At 46.1% G+C, this 16,671-nt stretch overlaps 1 protein-coding gene across 2 annotated transcripts in view; it reads right to left on the reverse strand.

Annotated features, from left to right (window-relative positions):
- Window positions 1-16,671, reverse strand: part of ZFAND6 (zinc finger AN1-type containing 6) — a 68,180-nt gene that overhangs the window by 20,876 nt on the left and 30,633 nt on the right. The window contains exon 1 of one of the 2 annotated variants that reach the window (XM_047086507.1): window positions 6,551-6,688. The exons of the other annotated variant lie outside the window; for it this stretch is intronic. The gene's annotated coding sequence lies outside the window, so the exon portion shown is untranslated. Of the gene's footprint in view, window positions 1-6,550; window positions 6,689-16,671 lie in introns of those variants that run through there. 2 annotated transcript variants of the gene reach the window in all.

Genomic DNA, 16,671 nt, shown 5'->3' on the forward strand with positions numbered 1-16,671 from the left:
GAGTTTTTAATTCCTAGGTAAGCACTTTGACCTTTTCAACTGGGGATCGTTACTATTACCTTTAGAAGAAAATTAATACAGAGTATGTGGGATTACCTAAGAATGCACACTAAACTTTGAGCCGTACTACAGGCACAAAGTGCTAAGACAAGGTTTCCCCCTACCCTCTGCCTTCTGAACCACTGGAATACCACTCAGAATTGGCTGTCTTTGCAATTTTATCAAACAAAGATTCCAGAAAAGGGCAAAGTAGATTTATGCTAGATTACGTATTTTTTGTTTTTCTGTTTTAGTAATAATTGATCAACAGAAGAACACGTATCCTGGCATGGGTGCTCGAGGTCAGTACTTCTTGAGGCATGCGGTACTTTCCCAGAGTTGTGAGCACACAGACTTACCAGCTATCACATGGGCAATTTATCTGTGCTCTGGGTGGGGGGGTCAAGAACCTTTGTAGAGACGAAAAAAACAAAACAAAACAAAAACAAAACCCGGGAAGGTTCATAAAGCAAGGAGATCAGAAAGCATGACCTGATACAAAATACCTGGGACGAATGCCACTCGCCCTGACCAAGTACAGGGTCTTTGGACTGGGGCTCCTACTGGACTGAGGACACTCTGGAGCTGTCTGGACAGCAGTCCCCTGTTCCCTACGTCAAGGGCTGTCAAACTCCCTGTCCGTGACCAGACAGGCTCCACAGACACACTGTCCCCATACAACCATTCACCTGTGCCGCTGTCAGGACAATACGTAAGCCCGCGAGCATGCCTGGGTTTCAAAAAAACTGTCCTTAGGTCCACAAAAATTTGAATCTCATAGAATTTCCACATCACAAAGTGTTACTCTTTTGATTCTTTTCCCCCAACCACTTACACCACAAAAACCATTCACAGCTCGAGGGCCAAACAAAAGCAGGTGACAAGCACATCTGTCAACTGCTCGATTAGATGAACAAATGACTCTCGTGCGGTCAACACTACAGATGATGCAGGGGGGCGGGGGGGAGGGGGGGAGCGAGGCAGGCCTGGGACTCCAGCAGAGGTACTCCACGAACCGTGGCACTCTCTAATCCACACTCATGCAAATTTTAAGTACTACGTGCTCTTGCCGAAGCCTCATCTCTTAATGAAACCCACGCTCGCCACCCAGGAAGGAGAAAGGACTAGAAAAGGCAGGCCCTCATCCACACCTGCATGCTCAGGTGTGTTTATGCGGAGAAGTGCAGCGATGCCATGAAAAATGACAGGAATGTTCTTGCTGCGAACCGGCCTCTATTCAGCACGGTGCCTTCTACTCACCACGGCTAAATAAATCCCCGGTATGGGAACACCTAGAAGCTGATAACTGGGGAGATAACCGTACTCTTGACACGGACGGTTCAGGTCCGCCTAGCACATTTCTTTCCTCACTCCTCAGACCACAGAACCTTCCTCCACGTGAAAGGAACACTGAATTTGCTTTGGGTAGGCCTAAAGGCTCCTCCCCGGGGCCAGTCGGGTCTCAGAGGGGGGCACGCGACTCCAGCAGGGCCGGCTGTCGTCCCAGGGTTTTACAGGTGCTGCTGGGAAAGAGGCAGACTTTGCTCCGGGATGACCAGCCGTGGGAGACCGTTCAGGGTAAACCAGGGCGCTACTGGGGGCCACCTTCGCCACAGCGAGTGTCCACGTGACAATTAAAATGGTAAACAAAGGCACAACAGGGAAGGGGGAGGGGGGAGCCAAGAACTCCCGGACCCATCTTGCTGAGGACCACTCCACCTCTCAGACCCCCCAGTTACGTGAGACAGACTCTGGTTTTGCTGTGGTTTGATCTGGGTTTCTGTCACTGGCAACGCAAAGTTCTTAGGGATGTTGGAATCCAGTACGGAATGTTGTCCTACTAATAAAACTCTCAAATTAAAGGGAAGAGTCAATGTCTATCAAAATGAAAAGTATTCCCTTAGTTCAATCGCGATGTCCTATAAAGAAACCTACAGAAAAAAGCCATCAGTTCCCATTCTTTATTATAAAAATATACACTTCCCAAGTGTAAAGCCTAAATTTTCACAGACTGAACACCGTGTAACCAGCACCCCGTTTAGAAACAGAACATCGGCAGTAGCCCCCAGAGCTGCCTCACACCCCTCTCCCGTTATCACCCTTTCTCCCAAGTCCCCATGCGGACTTGGAAGAGTCCCCGGCATGCCTCCCCGCCCTCCGGCTTTCACGGACGCACTTGCACAGTGCACACTCACGGTGTCTGGCTTCTCTCAAACTGGTTTTGAAATGCAACCAGGCCAACATGCCTGACTGCAGTCCCTTCACTCACACGGCTCTCTCTAGAACATTTGTACGAACGAACCGCTCGCTATTCGTTCTAATGCTGACGGGAATTTGGGAACTTTCCAGTTGGAGTAGGACGAATATTGCGGCTTTGAACATTACTGGATGTGTCTCCCGATTAACAAGCATACGCATTTCTGCCGAGTGTCTATACGAGGAGTGGCAGGGCTGGGTCACAGGCACAGATCCCCTGCTTTCCGCAGGGCTGTGTTCTGTCCCTGGATTTCACCAAAGATCTACATTACTACCTGCTCTGAGAAATCCGAAGACGACTTTTGGCTTTTATGGAAAAAGGCAAAAAGTGGAAATAGTGCTGAGTGCTTACTTTGCAGCAAGCTGTTTCAGAGGCGGCGCGCATCCCACGGCCGGAGCGGCACCCACCCCCTCCCCCGGGACCACACTCGGTACCCGGGCATTGAGCCGTCCTGGCTTTGATCTGCGTCGGTACACATCTGTGCTTCGTCTTGGTTTAGTTTGTGCACGTGTCAGCAGTCAGCCTAAGCGACCTCACTTCCTGGGTCTGGGAACGTTCAGAAAGTCTTCCATGTAAATTAACGGTAACTGCTTCTTTCTTAGCCTATTTCAGCTTCCAGAAGGCTTCCCAGGAACGCTCACTCTTGGATCGCGGGGCAACCTGCACGCGCGTTCATGTTTAGCGGGTTACTACCAGCTTCCCAGAGCGGCCGTACAGATTTACGCTCTCCTGGCAACAGACGAGCATTCGGTTACTCCTTATCTGACCACCAGGTAGCACTGTCTGCTGTACCGGGCTCAACGGTGGCCCCGAAGACACATCTCTGTCCTGATCCCTGGAACCTGTTAATACTACCTGATGGCACGAGGGCCTTATCCTGGCTTACCTTGGTGGACCTAAAATGCAGTCACATCTTACAAGAGAGAAGCACGCGGAGGAGAAGGCGATGGAAAGACAGGCAGAGACTGGAGCCACGTGGCCCTAAGCCACGGAACACATACAGCCACCAGAATCTGGACACGAGGAAAACGGCCTCTCCTGGGGCTTCCCGACAGGGCGCTGCCAACCCCTGGATATCGGACTCCGGGCCTGCAGAACCTCGAGAATAAACTCTCAGGGTTCCTAAGCCTCCTAAGAATCCATACATCTGCCTTTCTGGTGTAAGTGCTCCCACGGGTGTGCGGTGACGTGCCCCTGCCGTCTTGTCATCTCCACGGCCGTGAAGACTACGGCAGCTGAGCTCACGTGCATGTGCTTCCCGGCCATCCGGGTGTCCTCTCGTGTGAAGGGTCTAGAAAAGGTTTTCGTGCATCCTTGCTACTGGGCTGATTGTTAACTAATCTGATAAACTTTTCCTGTCGTTTCTGTTTAGTTATTCGATAAATCTTTGCCTGAACCTCGGTCATGGGGATGTCTTCTGTGTCTCTTGTCCACGTTGTGACCTCACTGCTCACACGGGGATCTGGAATTCACCTGGAGTCGGGGTGCTTGCACGGAAGGAGGTGGGGATTTACGTTCGTGTTCTTCCACAGGTGGATATGCAATTAGTCCAGAATCATCTGCTAAAGAGACTGTTATTGCACCGCGGCCTCACCTCTGTCCACGCGCTGGACACCAGGTGCAGACGTCCCTCTCCTGGACCCTCACTCCTCGCCCACTCGGCCATTAGCCTATCCTGTTGGAAAGGACTGCGGACCTCGGGAATCTGGGGTCAGCTCGGGTTCGGGTGTCCGGTGTCAGTTTATTTCCCCTCAAGACTTATGCTGCTTATTCGTGGCTTCTTTGCGTTTCCATACAAATTTTAGATTGTTTGCCAATTTCTATTAAACAAAAAGACGACCCAAGAGGATCATATTGAACCTACAGACGTACAAGCACAGCATGTGCCTCAATTAACTTAGGTCTCCTTCAAGTTTCCAGTGTGTGTTGCATTCGTGAAGCGCTTGCACACCTCGTCAGACACTCCTGCACATGTGACTTGTGAGAAGCGACCCCGAGTGGCATCCTCTAAAACTCCGATTTTCTAGGGGCGCCTGGGCGGCCCCGTCGGTTAAGCGTCCGACTTCGGCTCAGGTCACGATGTCACGGTTCGTGGGTTCGAGCCCCACATCCAGCTCTGTGCTGACAGGTTAGAGCCTGGAGCCTGCTTCAAATTCTGTGTCTCCCTCTCTCTCTGTTCCTCCCCCACTCATGCTCTGTCTCTCTCGCTCCTTCAAAAATAAAGAAAAACATTAAAAAAAAAAAATCTCCCATCTTTACTTGTTTGCCAGCGGCCCCCAAGGCGGACCCCGCGATGCCCAGGCCTCCTGAAGTCAGGCCCTCTGCGGCTCCCTCCCACACTGGTCAGCGCCGACCTGGACGTGGACGCGATGCTACACCCCTCCGACCTGCTCATAAAAGATGCTCCCTCCTCCTCGGTCACTCGCCGGGCAAGCCGGCCACCATGCGATGAGGAGGGGCCCGGTGCTGAGTAACTGACACTTCTGGCCAAGAGCTGTGTGAATGGACTGGGAAGCCAATCCTTCAGCCCCGCTCAAGTCTTCAGATGACTGTGGCCTTGGCAGACACGCAGACCGCAACCTCGCGAGACACGGACCCAGAACCACTCGGCTCCGCTGCTCAGGTACCGCGACAGAAATGGTGTGGAATAACGCGTCTGTTGTTTCAAGCCTTGAGACTCGAGGTAATCTGTTAGGCGGAAATTGGCGGCTAGTAGGGTTCCTCGTACAGAAGCCCCTTCGGTTCTTGTCCTCCGACGGTCTATTTCCAACAGAGCGGCCTGTGACCACGTCAGGCCTGAAGCAAATCACGCTGCCTGCCTCCTCGAAATCCTCCAATAGCTTTCCACTCACCAAGAGTAAGAGCCTAACTCCTCACCATGACAACGGCTCTTCACAATCTGGTGCCCCGTGATCCGATCTCCTCTCCGGCCAGGTCTGTTCCTTCTCCAGGACTCCACGCTTGCAACGCCCACCCCCCAGACAGCCTGAGGACCAGGCTGCCTCAGCTCCCTCAGGTCTGTCCCGGTGGCACCCCTGCAGGGAGGACGCCCATTACCGTCCTATTTAAAACTGTCCCCGGCATCCTTTATCATCCTTTCCAGTTTTTTTTTCAACGCTCTTAATTTCAATCTCAATCTACTGCCGAATTACACTTATTTTGTCTGTATTCCCTCTACTAAAATGACATCTCAGTCATGGCAGGGGTTTCGTCTATTCTGTTCACTGCTGTGAAAATACCCTCGGCACAGGGCAGGCATTCAGTATTTGTCGGATGCCCGCAAGAAAGGCACGGCCCTGCCACCTTGCCAGCACACAGCCTGCAGTGCTCAGGTGTTCACCCCAAGGCAAGAGACTAGAATGGACTCTTTTTAGAAAAAATGAATTTGGGGGCGCCTGGGTGGCGCAGTCGGTTAAGCGTCCGACTTCAGCCAGGTCACGATCTCGCAGTCCGTGAGTTCGAGCCCCGCGTCGGGCTCTGGGCTGATGGCTCAGAGCCTGGAGCCTGTTTCCGATTCTGTGTCTCCCTCTCTCTCTGCCCCTCCCCCGTTCATGCTCTGTCTCTCTCTGTCCCAAAAATAAATAAACGTTGAAAAAAAAAAAATTAAAAAAAATAAAAATTAAAAAAAAGAATTTTTTTCTTCAACAGGTGCCTACATTATTATCAGAGCACTTTTAAAACACAAAGTTGGCAAGTCTAAAAGACTTCCAACTGCATTTAGGGACCAAAAGTTCCTTTATTTTTAAATACATGCTCTTTCTAGTTAAACAGAGCTATTCAAAAATTACTAATTGTAATTTACATTATGAAATTATTCCCAAGAACAATTTCCTACATTAATATGTAATGCTGTATTTCCAAAATACATTTCTATGGTTGTCCGTTAAAAACATTAATATTAAAAAGCTGAAATCAATTGCAAAATAAACAGCAATCTGAAGAATTCTGACCTTTTGCTTCACCATAATACGATTAAGTAATGCAGATTCCAATGCTTAAAATAATTCTGAAAAAAAGATGCATGGTCACTAACAATACTTACTTATTAAGTGTTACTCTCAAAAATATTTTATAAATAAAAATCTCCCACCCACCCCACCGTTAATATCTTACCCACCAGAAAAAAAACAGACCCTAAAAAACGTCTCATCATGCTGCCTTCGGTGTCTCTCCAAACACTTCAGATTTAAACATTTTAAGCGACTACCCCCATCACACAGGGTCACACAGGGTCATGGGCTTGAGTCTACTCACACAGTTGAAGCTGATGGGCAAACAGCTGTCCTGTATCTTGAGACAGACATTAGCTTCCTGCCTTCCCTATCCTCATAAGCAGCTACTTAAAGTTTGAGTTTTATGCAAGAAAACATTTTAAAGCCTTCAGTGTTTTACTGCAGCAGACTTCAGATTCATTCCTGTAACACATTTAACATGAAACAGAGTTGAGACAGTTAAAATTGTGTACATTTTAATTGTCTGAAATTTTAAGAAGTGCTTTCACTCTTATAGCTACATAAAAAGGGGTGCTGAGGGAAAATTAATGAAAACACTTCACTTGGTATTTGACACCAACGTGCAATACAGCAATACACAACTTTACCATACAGATTTTTCTTCACCTGGCCACAGGTTAGGTGGGCAAGGATTACTTTTTATACGATCATTTATACCCCCAAATAAGCAAAACTAGGTATTTTTGTGTCTCTAAAGTTTAATTTATTTAGCATAAACGTCCAGCAACAGAAGAACAACTTTTACAAACAGACAGTCAATGGGGATGACTTCAGTGCCCCAAGAATATCCCTTGGGACCCTCCTGGGTGGGGAGAATGAGATTCTGGGTCCTGTTAAGACTGAAGTAAGAGGGGCGCCTGGGTGGCTCAGTCGGTTAAGCGGCCGACTTCGGCTCAGGTCATGATCTTGCAGTCCGTGAGTTCGAGCCCCGCGTCGGGCTCTGTGCTGACAGCTCGGAGCCTGGAGCCTGCTTCAGATTCTGTGTCTCCCTCTCTCTGCCCCTCCCCTGTTCATGCTCTGTCTCTCTCTCTCTCAAAAATAAATAAACGTTAAAAAAATTAAAAAAAAAAAAAAAGACTGAAGTAAGAGCCGTATTTCTAACATTTGCTATGAAAGTTTGCAGCACATTTACCGACCAATTCACATCTCTATAGCAGCATTTCTGCTACAGGTTTACCAAGCGTTAGAAGGCTTGTCTGGAAAATAAAACTGCATTCAATCAAAATGTCCTAGAATACCTGGATATAAGACATGGGCCTCAAATTTCTACAGAGAATTTTAGTTAATACTTCAGCATTTCACGGCGTAAACTTACTATTTATATTAGCAACATGGTTAGAAACACCATGAGAAGTAACGTCCAAATACTCAATTTCACTGGCTACTTTTTAAAGTATTACTTAATGCTGAAATAAGTTACCGCACGTTTGCTTTGCTACAAAAGACAAACGTTTGTTTATAATCACTTATATGTACATGCAAAGGTTTAAGAAATAATTCACACCTCATAAAAGCTGACGGAACCTGATGGAATAACTTTCACACAAGTTAAAGTACTTGTCCGAGAACCTAACCGCGCTTCAGAACTCTTTTCAACTTGCTGATTATCACCTTAGGTTTAAATGAGCCTACAGTAGGACACAACAGCTAAAAAATAAGTTGTACCCATCTCGGGCTGTAAAACAGAAATATGTTTTCTGTCTACGAACAACAATCAACATTTAATGAGTGATTATGGTGTCACTGGCCCTGTCCCCAAATTTTACACGCACACTAATCCTCATTCCACCCTCAAAAAGGTAGGTGCAATTATTGCCAACTCTTTCTAGATCATGGAACTGAAGTCTGGAGATGCTAGAAACTTGTTTAAGATCACAGAGCTAATCAGTGACAGAGACAGGACTCGAACCCAGATTTGTCTCCCAGGCCTACTGCTCTTAAGCATCGAGCTAGATTACAGGCAATGGCAATCCACTGTCCTGGTAAAAACATACCTAGAACTGTTTGCGGATGGGGTTTCCTATGTGAAGTGTGGACACTAGTAAATGAGTGTGATCATGAAACCAACAGGGTGGTCCCAAACTCAAGAGAGCCATCTCTTAACAAGAAACGACCGTTAGAAATGGAAGGAACCGTGGGGCGCCTGGGTGGCTCAGTCAGTTAAGCGGCCGACTTCAGCTCAGGTCATGATCTCGCGGTCCGTGAGGGCTGTGAGTTCGAGCCCCGTGTCGGGCTCTGTGCTGACAGCTCAGAGCCTGGAGCCTGTTTCAGATTCTGTGTCTCCCTCTCTCTGACCCTCCCCTGTTCATGCTCTGTCTCTCTCTGTCTCAAAAATAAATAAATGTTAAAAAAAAAAAAATTAAAAAAACAAAAAAAAAGAAATGGAAGGAACCGAGAGAAAAATCAAAAAGGGATGCATTCTGAAGGGCTGCTAAAGAGAAAACATGAGCAGGCTTATCTTGGGTGGTACGAGAGTTCAGGTGTGAAGCACCGTGTGGACGTCTCAGAAGACCCGTTCCAGTTCAACACAAGACACGTTCAAATGCTTGGGGCCAAGCCTGGGTGGCTCAGTGGGTTGAGCGTCCGACTTCGGCTTAGGTCATGATCTTATGGTCCGTGAGTTCAAGCCCCGCATCGGGCTCTGTGCTGATGGTTCGGAGCCTGGAGTCTGCTTCAGATTCCGTGCCTCCCTCTCTCTCTGCCCGCCCCCCCCCCACTTGCGCTCTGTCTCCGTCTCAAAAATAAATAAACATTAAAAAAAGATTTAAAAAAATTACATCAAATGCTGAAGAAGCCAACAGCTGGAACACGCTCCCTCCTGTAGCACTGAGTGTGTCCAATTCGGTATTTGAACCTCAACCACCACAGTAATAAATGACTCCGCCCAAATGACCAAAGCATGCTGAAATTCTTTGTGGATGAAAGTCTGATAGGGAACACTGTCTATAAGGAAAGTCTGATACGGAACAGAGCAGCCTCAACGTTAGCTCCCCACAGATGACTTACTACAAAATGAAAAATAATAAACCTTTAAGTGGAAGAACCTGGAAGATACCACACTGATCCAAAGACCACAAGTTAGTTTCCCCGATGAGGGGACAGACGGACACGTGCCCCCTGACACGATGCGCCGAGAAGCACACATCACTAACGTGGTGTCCCCGCTGACTCTGCGTTTCCCAAAGGTATTCAAAAGGACACATCAGACAAACTCAAATTGAGAGATTCTGTAAATAAATGGTCACTCTTCACAAAATACCAACGTCCAGAAGGTAAAAGCTAAAGCGTTCCTGATGAAGGGACAATAAAGAGACAAAGTGACCAAATGCCACAAATGAGTCTAGGCTGGATCCTGGACTGGGAGAAAAATTAATGAAGAGCATTTCTGGGAGAAAAAGAGAAATTCGGAAGTGGACCATGTATTAGAGAATTCTATTATTAATCAGTGTTAAATCTCCCTTATTCGATAACTGAACTGTCTTTGAAAATACAAGAATGGCCTTGTCAGAATATGTGCATAAGCCTTACATGAGAAAAGGACATGATGCGTGCAACTTACCGTCAAACCATCCAGGAAAAAAAAAGAGAATGACAGAGAGAACGTGCAAAGAGTTAACAGTGGGTGAACCTTGCCAAGGGGTATATGGGAATTCTTTGTATTATTAATGTAACTTTCCATAAACTTGAAATTATTTCCAACCATTTTTAAATGTTTACTTTGAGAGAGAGAGAGAGAGAAAGAAAGAGACAGAGTGCAAGCTGGGGAAAGGCAGAGAGAGAGGCGGATACAGAATCCGAAGCAGGCTCCAGGCTCCGAGCTGTCAGCACAGAGCCCGACACAGGGTCCAAACCCACAAACTGTGAGATCACGACCTGAGCTGACGTCGGACGCTTCACCGATTGAGCCGCCCAGGCAGCCCTGAAACTATTTCAAAATAAAACCTGAGAAAGATAAATATTCGAGGCTGATGTTCGAAGGATTCTGAATACCTAACAAGAAAGAGTATCATTTTTCCAATCTGATGTCCGTCCACTCAAACTCCAATCCGACGGCAACTACAGTAATCCCTGATTTCCGATTTGGTGAATTATTATAGTGCTCTCATGTCAAACATCCAGTGGAGTGCTAAATGACACATGCCATTCCACACTAATGACAAGGTGTGGCTCAGCAGATCGGAGTCAAGGCACGTCACCTCCTCCCAACCCTCCCCAAACCACGCCGCGGTCACAGGACAGACAGTCCTCCCCCGACCCCTCGAGCCCCTGCCATCTTCCAACTGGGGGTGAAGCTGCAGGTGAGTGTCCCTTCCAAATTAGGTTAATTTCTGCTCATGCCAGGCAGCAAAGCAGAACCAAAGTAAGAGGCGTGTGATCAACAACACGCAAGGAAAATACTAAAACGCCCTTCCCCAAACAAATAAACTCCAAATGCCAATAAAGAGCTGATGAAGCACCCATTTACTAGAGAACACCTGGAAAAGACAAGGTAACAATGTCATCACTGAGAAGCTGGCCCACAAGCGGCTAATACACAAACATGTCCGTGGCACGGAACCATGAAATAAAGCTGGAGGGAAAAAGAAAGAAAACAGAGAGGGGACTATGAACGAGAGAAGGCGTGGGAAAGGAGACCACCCTGATGGCCACACACCGCCACACCACTAATGCCCAGCTCCCCTTCCTCCCCAGCGGCCCCACGTATCTTCCCTGCGCACTGTAACTTCCGTGCAATCTTCCACCATCCTCTTCTCAACTAGTGGAAGGGGTTTTACAAGACTAACAGCTGTAGAGCACAGCTTTGACCGCTGTACGGTTATTTGCATCTTATACCCACACTCCTTTTTTTGCTTGTCAAGAGGCACAGAACAATAGTCTCTCTATTGGGAAAAGCGCACAAACAATTCCCTTTGGAAAGGAGTGGAATGATAGCACGCATCACCTGGCTCACAGTCTAACAAAGACAGGAATTGGAGGGGTAGATACCCAGCAAAATCAGAAAGTCAAGGCTGAACAAGGATGACCCAGGAAGAAGCGATGGATTTTAGTCTCCTATACGCAGTATCTTCTGCATCAGGTATGAGCACCGGGGGCACAACATTTACTGTACTTTAGCTCATTCCAGATCCGCTCCGTTACAGAGCTACGGCCTTCTTTGACCTGCTCTCTATCAGCTTAATCTCTTTAACCCGACGGCATACCTTGTTTAAAGGAGGCACTTTAACAGGCCATCGCAGAAGGTCTAACTGCAGAACGGGCAAAGATATTTTATCCCAACCAAAATTCCTGTGTTCTCTCCCATTTTCTCAGGCAGCACGTTATCAAATCCTCTGCCCACTGGACCAAAGTACTAGCTTTCCAAATTTTCCTCTGATCTTAATTCAAATGCCAATCTCTGATTGCTGCCGGTTCATGCTCCTCTTTTTTAAGTGTTTCTTTTTGAGAGTGAGAGTGGGGCAAAGGCAGGGGGGTGGGCAGGGGCAGACAGAGAGGGAGAGAGAGAGGATCCGAAGCAGGCTCCAGGCTCTGAGCTGTCAGCACAGAGCCCGATGGGGGTTTGAACTCTCGAACCTTGAGATCATGACCTAAGGGGAAGCTGGACGTTCAGCCACCTGAGCCAACCGGGTGCCCGGGTTGATGCTCTTTTAATACAAGAATCAGAATAATCCACAGTGTGAAAGAAAGCTGATGAACTCCAATGTAAAATTAAGTCAATTTTGAACCGAAAGTCCCTAACATGTATGATTAGTATACATACATAATCTATTTAGGAGGGCAGGAAGCAAGTTTTCAGGCATCCCTTGTTTCTAAATCAAGTCTTACCTATACTGCCGAGGAGATTATAACATGCATGAGTCAGCAAATGAAGCTCCCTTCAGAGGCTTCATGAATCATTAAGTCAGACCAACACAGTCTGCAGCCGAGTTTCCAGCAAATCCCAAACTATGACACTACAAATCATAAACCTTTATCTGTAGCTACTTATGTATTTCCCTTAACTCAGATCATACTATGCAGGTCCCAACTCTGAGGAGAAAGGTGATATAGAAAGAAACAAAAAGAGGCTCCAAAAAAATAAAACTTAGTAGAAGGCAGAAATACTAGGGGGAAGGGGACGGGAACTATTACAAACCAGCCATGGTTCAACAAGCCCATTCAAAATTTAGGCTTTTCTTACAAACTTGAGTTTTAAATAAGGAATATCATTTTTGAAGAGGTTTTACAGTTAAAATTAAAGGCAGGCGCTTGTTGGGGGGAAAGGGGGAAGACAAAACATAAAACACAAGTACAAAGAAGAGAATTAACGGCCGGTCGGCAATCCAGCTTTTTCCCTAGGACAGGTTTCATCCTCTTGGTTCAACATGGGTTTCCTCCTCTGGCCAGACTACGAGACAAGGGCTCCGTCTGCACCACAGCAAAGGTCCACTCCCAGGTACTCACACGCACGTCCACACGGAGGCTTGTGCTGGCGTGTTCGCAGCGGCCTTATTCGTGGCTCGTGACGGCCAAGTACCAAGTCAGCCGGAGTAGCCAACAGACGGTGCGTGGATACACAGATCGGGACGCGTGCACACAGTGGAACACTACTCAGCAATAAAAAGCAACCAAGCACCGATGAACAACACGGAGGAGTCTCTAAACTACCGTGCCAAGTAAAAGAAGACAGACACAAAGGACTACATAGTATGTGATCCAACTTATATGAAATGCTCCAGAGAGCCACCAGGCAGAATGCAGGTCCAGGGACCAAGGGTGGCAGAGGAATGAACTCCTGAGCGACACCAGGAAACCTTCTGGGGTAACGGAAATGTTCCACATCACAGTTATAACCACATTCGTCGTAACTACAACTGCACGCTTAAAATTAGCTAATTTTGTTGTATGCAAATCTACTTCAATAAAGCTGAATTTTTAAAAATACTAAAACAGGACAGAAGAAACAGCCGTTCTGATTCGAAACGCGATGGAGTCACAGCGATGCCAGGCAGAGGATCTTACTATTTCAAGTGTGAGTTACAGCAGGAGGTGGCACGTAAGAGGGTTAGGAGTTTCTCCAAGTACCGGTGTTCTACTAAGCAATCATTTTATTTTTCATATCTTAAAATAACGTTCCAAACAATTACCCTCATTTAGATAGAAGCAGAGAAACTTTTCCCTTTCTTACCTTCTCTCTATGTCTACTTTTTTTTATCACCACAGTGCCTTGAAAATGACTTGGTACCTTGAACAAGGTCAGCTTGGATTGCTTTTCATTTATTTTTATTTTCAAGTAATCTCTACACCCAACGTGGGGCTCAAATCCATGACTCCAAGATCAAGAGTCGCACGCTCTGGTGGCTGAGCCAGCCAGGTGCCCCTCAGACCGCTATATAATTAACGTGTTGCTTTACAACAAGCATGAAGTGTGAATTAGAGCTTGAACATACTTATTGTCAGTTTTTAAAGTTGGGAAAAGGGGGCTTATAATTCTAACAAATTCTACTAAGTATGATTTCCTAGTCCTAAATATTTTAAAAAAGTGTAACTGACATGAATTTATTGCATTTCAACAAAAGACACCTCCCAAATAAAGGTAGCCTAGCTTATTCCTTTCAGGAATTCATCCTTCTGAATGTTTCCTAACTCTTCAGAAAATGCAGGGAAAGCAATTTCCTCATACTTTCTTAATCATTAAAGTTATGTTACAAAATAACCCATGTTCTAAAGAGTTTTCAATTCTCAAATAAAAGCTCCCATTTTTAAAAAAGATCCTTCTCTTGAAAAGATCAATAACCATCATTCAAATATAAGACCTAAAGATAAACTCATAGTAAACCGGGTAATTTGAATCCAAGAGACTTCTTCAGGGAACTTAAGAAGAACTTAAAAAGTTTTTTCAGTTTTTTAATGTTTATTTATTTTTGAGAGAGAGAGAGAGAGAGAGAATGAATGAATGAATATGAATGAGTAGGGGAGGGGCTGAGAGGGGGAGACACAGAATCCCAAGCAGGCTCCAGGCTCTGAGCTGTCAGCAGAGAGCCTGACATGGGATGGGGCTCAAACCCACAAACTGTGAGATCACGACCTGAGCGAAGTCAGAAGCTTAACTGACTGAGCCACCCAGGCGCCAGAACTTCAAAGTATTTTTAAGAAAAATCACGTTTCAAACATTTTTAACTTGTTTACCACTAAGTTCAAGTGCTCAAGATAACAGCAATTTAAGAACAGCCTTTCAATTTAAAAAATTCTTCTCCATTCTATTAGTATAATGGTCATGTCAATATCACCAAGATAAAATGCTCAGACGCATACACCTTCAGTGAACCCGCTCTCTCGCTTGCTGACTTCTCTGCAGAGCCGGAAGGGACGCGGCAGAAGACACAAATCCAGCCTCAAGAAGTTAGGTGGGGTCCTTTCCCCCATAACTCTTAACAATTAGAAGTCTGAATATATTGTTACCACCTATCCAATAAAAACATTAATACTGAATAACCATTAGGGTTCCAAGTGCCATTTTCAGTTTATTATATTCTGTTCACTGAGAATACAGAGTTGATTTAAAAAAATTTTTGTTAATGTTTATTTATTTTTGAGACAGAGAGAGCAAGGGAGAAGCAGAGAGAGGGGAACATTGGATCTGAAGCAGGCTCTGTGCTGACAGCTGCAGGCCTGGTGCGGGGCTCGAACTCACCAACCGTGAGGTTGTGACCGGAGCCCAAGTTGGACGCTTAACCAACTGAGCCACCCAGGGGCCCTGGAGTTGATGTTTTTAAAAACTTTTTTAATGCTTATTTATTTTTGAGACAAAACAGAGCGCGGGCAGGGGAAGGGCAGAGAGACAGAGGGAAACAGAATCCAAAGCAGGTCCAGGCTCCGAGCTGTCAGCACAGAGTCCGATGTGGGGCTCAAACCCACTAACCGTGAGATCATGACCTGAGCTGAAGTCGGATGCTCAACCGACTGAGCCCCCCAGGTGCCCCTAGAGTTGACTTTTTACAAAGTTTCCAACAACCATTAAACTTTTTTTCTATAAATCCTTTTTGATTAATCCCAGTTAACAGTTATATATGTTGCATATAAATATTATGTTGCAAATGGGATAAATACAGGGAGAAAAATGAACACAAAAATACCCCTGCTAAGAAACAGCACATGCACACGAGTCACTTCCCTGGTCAAAGTTAAACCACATCCTTCTGCCTGTTACGATCTGATTAACACTAAATACTAGAAGCCATCTGTGTCGCTCACCACCGTATGTCCAATACCTGACACACCTACACACAACAGGTGTCCCAGGAGCCCCACGCTTAGACAGCGGACTGGCACCCCCAGGAGCCCCACGCTTAGACAGCGGACTGGCACCCCCAGGAGCCCCACGCTTAGACAGCGGACTGGCACCCCCAGGAGCCCCACGCTTAGACAGCGGACTGGCACCCCCAGGAGCCCCACGCTTAGACAGCGGACTGGCATCTGGCCTGCATTTATCCATATACCACGGACACAAACCCGGAGCCTCTAGACAGCAACCACAGGAAACTAAACCTCCCATGTAAACATCAAATTGCCAGTCCTTTTCATCTTTACTTTTTAGGATCAAGGAATGCTTTAACAGCGTAGAACATACTAATCTGGTTTAAATTAGCGACTTTCCTCCTTCCAGGCCAGTAAATGGTCACATTAATCTGTAGCAATCTGAAAATAGTAGGCCAGATGACAAGCCTGTGTGTTTAAGATTTTCTAATTTATACTACGTTCCCTTCAGGAATTTAATGGCACCCATAGATCACTGCAGACATAAGCACTGTGTACAGACGTCATCGAAGCAGTCATCTCTTTCTCACGTCGTTAAAATACCCACATGTTTACTTTCACTACTTCTGCTGAAGAAAGCACCAGTAACGGGACTAATTTTCAATTCTCCCTTCATGGGGGACAAAAATAGAAGCGTATTAGCTCGAAAACTATTTAGGAGGAGTCAACCCCTGAATGTGCACTGATTTGGTTTTCCACATTACACAGAGATCTTGATAACTTTAAATTCCTATGTTCGTGATACCTGATTTATATAAATTGTCAGGCAGGCCTGAATCAGTAACTCCAAGATCAGTTTTTTCTCTTCTGTTTCTAGGTGTGGTTAAAAAACATCAAATAAATTGCTAGGCACCATAGTCTTCGAAGCCATATAGCGTTCAGCCGAAAACTGTTCATCATCAACAACGGGTCCTATAATAGCTCCTTTTAAATGTTAAAAAGTCCAACTGGCTCCAGCACTGGCCTCAACATAGTGAAGTCAAAGTTCCAATGACCCGGCTTTATGGCAGTCAAAAGCAAAGACCAACGAGAATACGATTCAAAATGTCAAGAGATAAGTAGATTTAA

Source organism: Lynx rufus, unplaced genomic scaffold (assembly GCF_022079265.1).
Source record: "Lynx rufus isolate CCGP_SWC_20201006 ecotype Redwood Valley unplaced genomic scaffold, mLynRuf1.p SCAF_21, whole genome shotgun sequence".
NCBI lineage: Eukaryota > Metazoa > Chordata > Mammalia > Carnivora > Felidae > Lynx > Lynx rufus.